This window comes from Triticum aestivum, chromosome 6A, assembly GCF_018294505.1.
Source record: "Triticum aestivum cultivar Chinese Spring chromosome 6A, IWGSC CS RefSeq v2.1, whole genome shotgun sequence".
Taxonomy (NCBI): domain Eukaryota; kingdom Viridiplantae; phylum Streptophyta; class Magnoliopsida; order Poales; family Poaceae; genus Triticum; species Triticum aestivum.
In genome coordinates this window covers 12,865,848-12,875,319 of record NC_057809.1, presented here as the reverse complement: position 1 = coordinate 12,875,319, position 9,472 = coordinate 12,865,848, and positions in this window count along the sequence as shown.

Here is a 9,472-nt window from a genome sequence, read left to right as displayed (position 1 = left end):
TGAGTAGTCAAAGGTTGATCAGTACTATTGTGTTCACCCCCGTGATCAACGCCGGATAGGGAAGGTGGAAGTAGAAGTATTTCTTGTTTAAGAAGAGCACCAGCATTTGGATGAAGGGATGCAAAGGGGAATTTTGTTTCATCGAAAACAACATCGCGGGTGATGTAAACACGTCCCGTGGCCACATCTAGACATTTGACTCCCTTGTGTTGGGCACTATAGCCAAGAAAAACACACTGTTTTGATCTAAAGCTAAGTTTGTGAGTGTTATAAGGACGAAGATTAGGCCAACACGCACACCCAAAACACACGGAGAGAAGTATAATCTGGCTTGGTGTGAAAGAGGCGCTCAGTTGGGGTTTCATTGTTGATAACTCGACTAGGGAGTAGATTTATAAGGTGAACTGCAGTGAGGAAGGCCTCATCCCAAAACTTCAAGGGCATGGAGGCAGCAGCAAGGAGTGAAAACCCCACATCAACAATGTGTCTGTGTTTACGTTCTGCGGAGCCATTTTGCTGGTGAGCATGAGGACATGAAACATGATGAGAAATTCCTATTTTCTGAAAAAAGGAGTTGAGTTTTTCATACTCACCACCCCAGTCTGATTGCATGGCAATAATTTTGCTATCAAATTTTCTCTCAACTAGGGATTGGAAGTTGTGAAAAACTTGGAAAACATCGGAACGTTTCTTAAGCAAATAGATCCACGTGTACTTGCTATAATCATCAATGAAGCTCACGTAATATGTATGTCTACCAACAGAGGAGGGGGCTGGGCCCCATACATCAGAGAAAATAAGTTGCAAGGGTTTTGTGGACACACTGATAGAAATAGAATAGGGCAATTGATGACTTTTTGCCCTCTGACAAGCATCACAAATAGTTTCACGATCATGCTCACCAACAAAAGGTAGCTTATGTTTACTAAGAATTTGATAAACAATAGAAAAAGATGGGGGGCCTAAACGATTGTGCCATCGTTCTGAAGAGACTTTGAAGGCTCCATGAGCTTGCTTATTGAACTTGGAAAACTTGGGACTCAACGGATAGAGGCCGTGCACACATCTACCGCGATAGAGGACCCTCCTCGTGACCTAGTCCTTGATCAAAAAGAAAAATGAGTGAAATTCAATAAAAACTCCATTATCAAGTGTGATACGATGAACGGAAAGGAGATTTTTTGATGCACTTGGAACATGTAAGACATCTTTGAGATGAATATCACAATGTGGGGTTTTAACAATAGACTGACCAACATGACTTATCATCATACCTGCAGCGTTTTCTGCTGTGTTGATTTGCTCCTTGCCGTGATATCTTTCATGCATGGTCAGCTTCTCAAGATCAGAGGTAATGTTCTCGTTGGCGCCGGAGTCAAGGTACCAGTTGGAGTCAACTCCGTAGGAGGTATCTGCTGCCGCCGCAACTCGTTTCCTCTGGGAGTTATCCTCTGCATAACACCATTCGCACTCTTTTGCGATGTGGTTAGTTTTTTTGCAAATCTGACATTTGTTCTCATATTCCTCATACCCGGCAAAGTGGCGACCTTGGTTGTTGTTGTAGTAGTAACGCGGCTGGCCGTTGTTGTTGTAGAAGCCGCCACCGCCACCATGGTTGTTGTTGTAGTTGTTGTAGTTGCCGCCACCGCCGCCGCGGTAGCCATTGCCACCGCTGTTTTCATGGCCGCCGCCGCCGCGGTAGCCACCATTGTTGCCGCCGTTGTTGAAGCCGCCGTTGCTGCTGCCATTGTTGCCACCACTCTTGGGGAAACCACGGTTGCCCTTGGGAGGGCCACCGCGTCCGCGAGCGGCGGCGTTTGCGGAGGACTTGAAGGCGCCCGATCCAGATCCGTGGAACATCTCCACTCTCTGATCGAAGTTCGACACCATGCCGAACAGATCGTCGACGGAGAGAGGCTCAGTGCGAACATCAAGAGCGGATATGAGGGGTTGATAGTCCATGTCAAGGCCAGCAATGAGAAAGGAAATTAGCTCTCCTTCGAGAAGAGGCTTTCCAGCCATGGCAAGTTCATCTGCGAGTGCACGCATCTGACCAAAGTACGCAGCAGCGGATTGAGAACCCTTCTGGGCATTGGAGAGGGCGGCGCGGCAGTTGTTGGCTCGCGACCTGGACTGGGCAGCAAACATGTTTGCGAGAGCAGTCCAGATGGCGTGGGATTTTTCTAAGGAGGCGACTTGCACCAGAACTTCTTTCGAGAGATTGCGAAGGAGATAGGCTACAAGCTGTTGATCCTGGATCAACCAGGCGGAGTAGGCTGGGTTTGGAACGATCTGATCTTTGCCTTCAGCGTTCTTTGAGGTGATGGTGGCTGGTGGTTCTGGGATTGTTTGATCTAGGTATCCTAGGAGGCCCGCTCCTATAATCTGAGATCGGGCTTGAGCTCGCCACAGAACATAGTTCGTGCGAGTCAGGGGTTCTGAGATGGTGTTGTTTAGGCCAGCGGAGGAGAGAGTTGAGCTGGAGGAAGACATGGCGAGACGAGGTTTGATGCGTTGGTGGAGATCGATGATGGACGCTAGACGAGAGGGAAGAAGAAGGCTCTGTATACCATGTTAGGTTTTGTAGAAGCGTCTCAACCCCCGTAATATGGGAGCCCGCGTATATATATTGATATGGCGAGGCCAGCTCTCGCAGGAGGCATACATCGAGGTAGTTGAAACCACCAGAGAGATACATGGAGATAGAGAGGATTACATCAAGAGATAAACATGAAAATAAAACAAAGAGATCTCCTCTAACTATCCCAACCGACGGTGGCCCATATCCATACGTGACAATGTTTAACAATTCTCTCTGCTGCTTGTAGTGTCTTTCCCAAGTTCAACCAGAATCCTGTCGACGGCCACATCAACGGTGTCCGCCTTAATAACCTGCATGTGTGTACAGGGAGGTGAGGTAAGAATCAATCCAAATTTCAAACTTGCAAGTTGCAACTCAATACTAATAAAAGAACACATACTATAAGTTGACCCATGTATTGGGCCATTGGCAATATTCTGATGCATGACCAACTGTTTTTTGAGCTCCACTAACTAAGCATGCATAGTCTGTAAAATAAACACATACATGATCCAAGTTAACTAACGACCGTGCTAGCAAACCTTTACCTCAAAATCTACCGCAATTTTATATATTGCAAACCACGCTTGAATGGATAGAAAATATATATAACATGCAGAATGGAATGAAAGGTGATTTGTAAGTGCAAAAGTACCTCTGTACGCATGATGAATTGATCAAATCGGTTGGTGTCTAGCCTCTAGATGATTTCATTTTTAGGCTCAAGATTGACCACTCAGCTCTTCAGCAATCTCCATGCTCATTTGCCGATCAGTTGTTGACTTCCTGCCTACATTGAGATACAAGTAGAGAAGCAATACATCAAGCTAGCTTACACAAGTCTAAAGAATTCCACAAGCAGATTTAGTACAGGTGTAAGGGTGAGCTAGAACATACCTTGGTTAAGTGAAGAAATGGTACTATATAAAGAATCTGCTGGTTGATAGAAGACAAGTAGATCGTTCAGGTGCCACTACAAGCTGGCTGGATAGGAGAGCAAAAAAACAGAGGTGCTACATGCTAGGAATGGATAACCGTGTGAGCTGCTTCTTTCTTGTGCTTACACACAAATACCTTAGACAGAGTAGAAGCAAGCGGTTGTATTCCTTTCCTTTTCCTTTTCCATATTCTCAATCCATGCCAGGATTACCTTTTGCTTTAGGTAAAGATAGAAATCAATTCTTTGCTTGCAGCTGGCTAGCTGCAGGATTTAAAGATAAAGATAAAAGACTGCAATGATGTCTATTCATTGTGGGGTCTTCATGCTAACTGAAAAACTTTTGTGTGTTTCAAGCCATTCGAACTGAAGAAAACTCTGAAGTAGAGCATCGAAATTTGGATTTCAACTTGCATCGCCATTGCAGTAGGTAGAATGCTCACGGGGGAAAATTGTAGCCCTGCTAGTTATGTTGTGGAATGTGGCCGATATCTCCGTTTAAAGCTTTGGCATTTATAAGAGCGCCATTACAAGGCTTCCCTCTCTCTAATGTAGCGTGAGGTTGACATGCTTAGCTTTCCTATATAAACCAGAAAATGCTTCACAAACTGGTAGAAACTTTATGCAAAATGCAAACTACTCGCAACAAAAAACAGCGCCCTATAATCAGAGCCTGTTAATGAATCCTGATTACAGCATTGGTTGTACAAGGATGGTTAGGCAGGTGCTACGAAAATACGAACTTCTCCTTGGCCATGTAGTTCCTGTAGTGTAGCGCCAATGAAACTCTAGAGATAGGTCTAGCAAGCAATGTGCACGATGCGCACCTCTGCTTTTTTTTTCAAAAGAGGGTCATTCCCGGCCTCTGCATCAGAACGATGCATACGCCCACCTTTATTACCAAGCAAAAAAGTACGACGACAGTCTTAAAGTCTCAACAAAGTACAAAAAATGCTCACAAAGAGCAAAAGAACAAAAATCAAACCACAACCGGCTAGCAAGATAAAGATAGGGAAACTAATTGCCTATTCTATTACATGACCGCCATCCAAACCGGTTTAAAATATCCCGTGCTACCATCTCCCATCGGATAGATCCAGTAACCAAACGCTCCCTAGCCTCTGTCGGAGTGAATAGCGACCACATACGGATCAACGCCGTAGCTCGGAAGATAACCTGCAAAAAATGAGTGTTTGTTGTTATGTTAAAGACCAAATCATTTCTACAATTCCAGATAGCCCATAGTAGAGCACATACTCCTACGTGAACGTGTCTCGCTGTTTGGAGCTCAACCCCATCAAGCCATGTCCCCGATAACGTGTTGATATTATTCGGCGGAGTAATATTAAAGGCTATGTGCACAGACTGCCAAAGAATTTTTGCCAAGGGGCAATCAAGAAAGAGGTGTTTGATGGATTCATCTTGATCACAGAAGCTACATCTAGTGGATCCATTCCAGTTGCGTTTTATCAAGTTATCCTTAGTTAAAATGACTTGTTTGTGTACAAACCACATAAACACTTTAACTCTCAAAGGAAGTTTGACATGCCAAACATGTTTCGAAATAGGAATAGAGCTAGAATTCATAACATCCAAATACATGGATTTAACTGCAAACTCTCAATTCCTAGTTAGCTTCCAACACAACTGATCGGGCCGTTGAGTTAGTTGAACATCCATCAATCTTCTCACAAGATGGAGCCAGGCTTCCCAACGGTTTTCGGCTAACGCTCTCCTGAAGTGAATATTAAGAGGCGTGGACTGACATACTGTCTCAACGGTTGCATCTCTCCGTTGAACAATGCTATAGGGAGAAGGATATTGAAGTGCGAGGGGCATATCCCCTAGCCACGTATACTCCCAAAATCTCGTAGAAGTATCATTCCCAATAACAAACTTCGTCCGATTAAAAAAGACCGATTTAACTCTCATCAGTCCTTTCCAGAAAGGAGAATCCATCGTCCTTACTGTCACCTGGGATAAATTTTTGGAATGAAGGTACTTATTACGCAGAATCTGTGCCCATGTAGCCCCGGTCTCACTAGATAGATTATACAGCCACTTGCTGAGAAGACACTTGTTCTTGACCTCAAGATTTTCGATACCGAGACCCCCTTAGTCCTTCGGTCGACAAATAATGTCCCATTTCATGAGTCTATAGTTCCTCTTGAGATCATCACTTTGCCAAAAGAAGCGGGAGTGATAGAAATCAACTATTTTCCGAACTCCAACTGGAACCTCGAAAAAAGACAGAAGAAACATGGGCATGCTTGTGAGAACTGAATTAATGAGAATTAAACGGCCTCCATATGACATCAGTTTGCCCTTCCAGCATCCCAGTTTCTTCTCAAAACGATCCTCAATGCTCTTCCATTCTCTGTTTGTTAGCTTATGATGGTGAATTGGTATACCCAAATACGTGAAAGGTAAAGCCCCCAATTCACATCAGAACAATTGCTTATATGCCTCATGTTCCTCATTGGCTCTTTCAAAATAGAACAATTCGCTTTTGTGGAAATTAATCTTTAATTCGGTCAATTGTTCAAATAAGCATAACACCAGCTTCATGTTTCTCGCTTTTTCCAAGTCATGCTCCATAAATCTGATAGTATCATCGGCGTACTGTAGGACAGATACACCTCCATCAACTAGATGAGGTACCAGACTGCCTACTTGACCAGCATCCTTCGCCCTACCTATTAGAATCGTCAACTGTCAACTACAATGTTGAACAGAATAGGTGACATCGGATCTCCTTGTCTCAGGCCTTTATGTGTTTGAAAATAATGACATATGTCATCATTTACTCTAATCCCAACACTCCCTTTTTACATAAAAGACTCTACCTGTTGTCTCCAGGCTTGATCAAAATCTTTCATACGCAAGGCCTATTGAAGAAATGGCCATTTAACTTTGTCGTACGCCTTTTCGAAATCCACTTTGAAAACAATCCCGTCTAGTTTTTTCATATGAAGTTCATCCGCCTTTGGGCGCACCTCTTCTAAGTTGTGCATTCAGACCTGATGAGTTGTACAGCTGGGAGTGATAGATCTGAGCATGACAGAAGGCGAAACCGATGTACCCCTAAGACTGATTTACTCCAGGCCTAGGAGGTGGAGCTCAAAGGAAGGGAGCAAATCGATTTCAGCTTTCTAGCAGTAGTATCTCGAAGCTCACCAAGAAACTAACTTAAGAAGTGCATGTTTATAACTGAAATGTAGAGAGGAGCCGATGGAAATACAGAAGCTATGGCAGTGAACAAGCAGAAGAAGGTACACCGATTCGCATCACAGGATAGGAGGAATCCGCTCGGCCAGCGGCGCCATCTTTGGGGGCGCTGCCGCGGCTGAGTGTTGGTTCTACTTCTACGGCAGCAGAACTTAGCGCCGTCGGAGGGGCGGCGGAGTGCCTCGCCGCCGACGAGACGCGGAGGGGCGACCCACCCCACGTCGGCAGCTCTGACGAACGAGGCGGCCGGCAATATCTTCCGGGCAGGAGGAACATGGCCCAATGCAACCCACCCTTTCCGCACCACGCCTGGCCCAAGAGCAGGGCCCAAACACCTTACCTTTTCCCCCGTGGTGGAACCACATCTAGTCCATTTGCATGTCAGACTTTTTTTTTTCTGCTGTATTTTTGTTCTTTTGCATGCAAGAGATACAAGTAGAGTTCATAGGCGTGGGACGCTGGCATCAAGCTCCTGTTGGTCTCCGCCACCGCCAGGTACTATATTCTTGGATCGTCTGATGCAGCTATCTTCTCCGAGCGAGGCTGGTCTAGTGCGGGGGTTGTGGCGGCACTGGACTGGACCAGGATAGCTGGTACATTGCCGTATGCAATGATTCCATCCTTGGAGCCCTGGTACCTGAGCCGGTGGAAGCCAAAGGCTTTACACTCCATGGAGCTGTTTATCTGGTGCATGAGGAGAAGTTCAATGCGGTAATCTTTGCCTACTCTGGTTGTCTCTCTTAGGTGCAACACATCACCTCCTTTGTTTGTGGTCGCTTGCTCATAGTATTAATGATAGGAAGGCAAGAATCTAGTTCTACGAAAAATAGCAAAAGCTTATGCTCATGGACCAAAGTGTGGTCTCGATAAGGAGGAGCAGACTTTCCGAAAAAGGGTTTCCCCCCGCTTTATATTCCAAAGCAACCAACCGATACAACCAAGGATAGATGCTGGGGCGGAAGCATCACAATCACACCCAAAAGAGACGAAAGAGAAACAACAAGAGAAAAGAATACCGACAACGGCAGATCGACGGAAACGAAGAAGCTTCACGACCACTGCGCCCACCGAAGATCTCCCACCAAGCTCCAAGGCTCCGAAGCATCGGTACCAATCAGCACCTCCAAGAAGGACCGCGACGATGACGACGCTGCTGCCAAGGGTTTCCCACAGTACACGACGAGGCGAGAGGAAGGGTCGCCCCCGACGCCCTCCAGGAAGGTCCGGCGGCACCCACCGGCGTCGCTGCGTCGGTGTCGGACAGGCCGACAGGGGTTTCCCCCGATCCCGACCATCACCTCGGGTGCTCCGGAGCCTGCCACCAAACCGACCACCATCTTGCGCCATCATGGTCAAGAAGCCTCCACGCCGTCTCACCACGGCACCATGAAGTGAGGTCTGCACAACAAGGGATAGGAGCCAGGACTAGGGGCCGCAGCACCGTCAGCACGCGGGAGGGCACAACCTCCACCGTCAACGACGGTAGCCGACCGGACACAATAGCAGAAGCATACCAGGCCCGTGGGCCCACAGGCCCAGCCGGGATCTCCATGCCCATGAAGTTCCCGCCATCGCGCTGCAGCAGGCATGCCCTCGGCATCGCCGCCCCCCATCCGAGCTGCTCCTCCTCCTCACCACAGAGACGATGACGAAGCCACGCCGGGGACCGGCCCGCTAGGACCCAGATGGGGCCGGGAGGGCCCAGATCTGGGCCGGGGACGCGTCGCCGGCCACCGCACGCCACCACGCCGCCCTGGTGCGAAGGGCAGCACCGCCATCGCGCCTACCGCCGGCGACCGCCGCCGGGTCGCCGGGCCGCCGCCCAGCCGAGCATCACTGCCGCCGTCACCAGCCACGGGAAGGAGACGAATGCGCGGGTACATAAGGGCCCGCCGCCGGCGGCAGCACTCGGGCCAGCGGCGGGGGACATCTCACGTGGGTGGGGCCAAGGGAAGGGGAGGGGCGTGCCGCCCCGGCCACCTCCAGGGGAGGCGGTGCAGGGGCGGGAACGGGAAGGTGAGGGGGAAGAGGGGGGCGGGGAGGGCCGGGGCGTGCGAGCCGGCGGCTTGGCGATGGCGGGAGGGGGCTAGAGCGCCGCCGCCGCCGGCGGCGGAACCCTAGCGGGAGGGAGCGTGGAGGAGCAGACTTTTAGTTTAGGTGTGATCAACTATTGACCTCAAGTTATGTGGGAGGTTTGATGGGAGGATTCATGGGAGGGGTTGGAGGTATGGGTGGCAAGGGAGAAAATGTAGAAACTAATGGTGGAAATGGAGACCGTGATATTTGATAGCTCGATGCATTCATGTTCCACACACTTTTGTTTGTGCTTGTGATGCACAATGTTTGCGGTTTTAGGATTAAATTCTAACTTAAATTTGAAATAAAAGGGGTTTGAAATGTTGTTGATTATATGTGGTGTGATGTTGCAAAGTTTTCGTTGCCATCATATTTTAGGTATCCAGTTTTAGGCATGTTGGAAAAGCAAAAAAAAAAAACTAGTTACCTAAATCTTTTCCTTCCTCAACTAAAGTTGGATTTAGGTAGCCAGAAATTTGTTCTGATGTTGGAGATGCTCTTAGTATGCAAGTTGCATATGACCATGTGTTTTTTGATGATTGTTACTACATGGCTTGTGACTTCTTCTCTCTCACCACTTTCAAACATTGTAATAGGGAAACCAATAGGGTTGATCATGAGCTTGCGAGGGTAGCTACATTTTCTAGAGC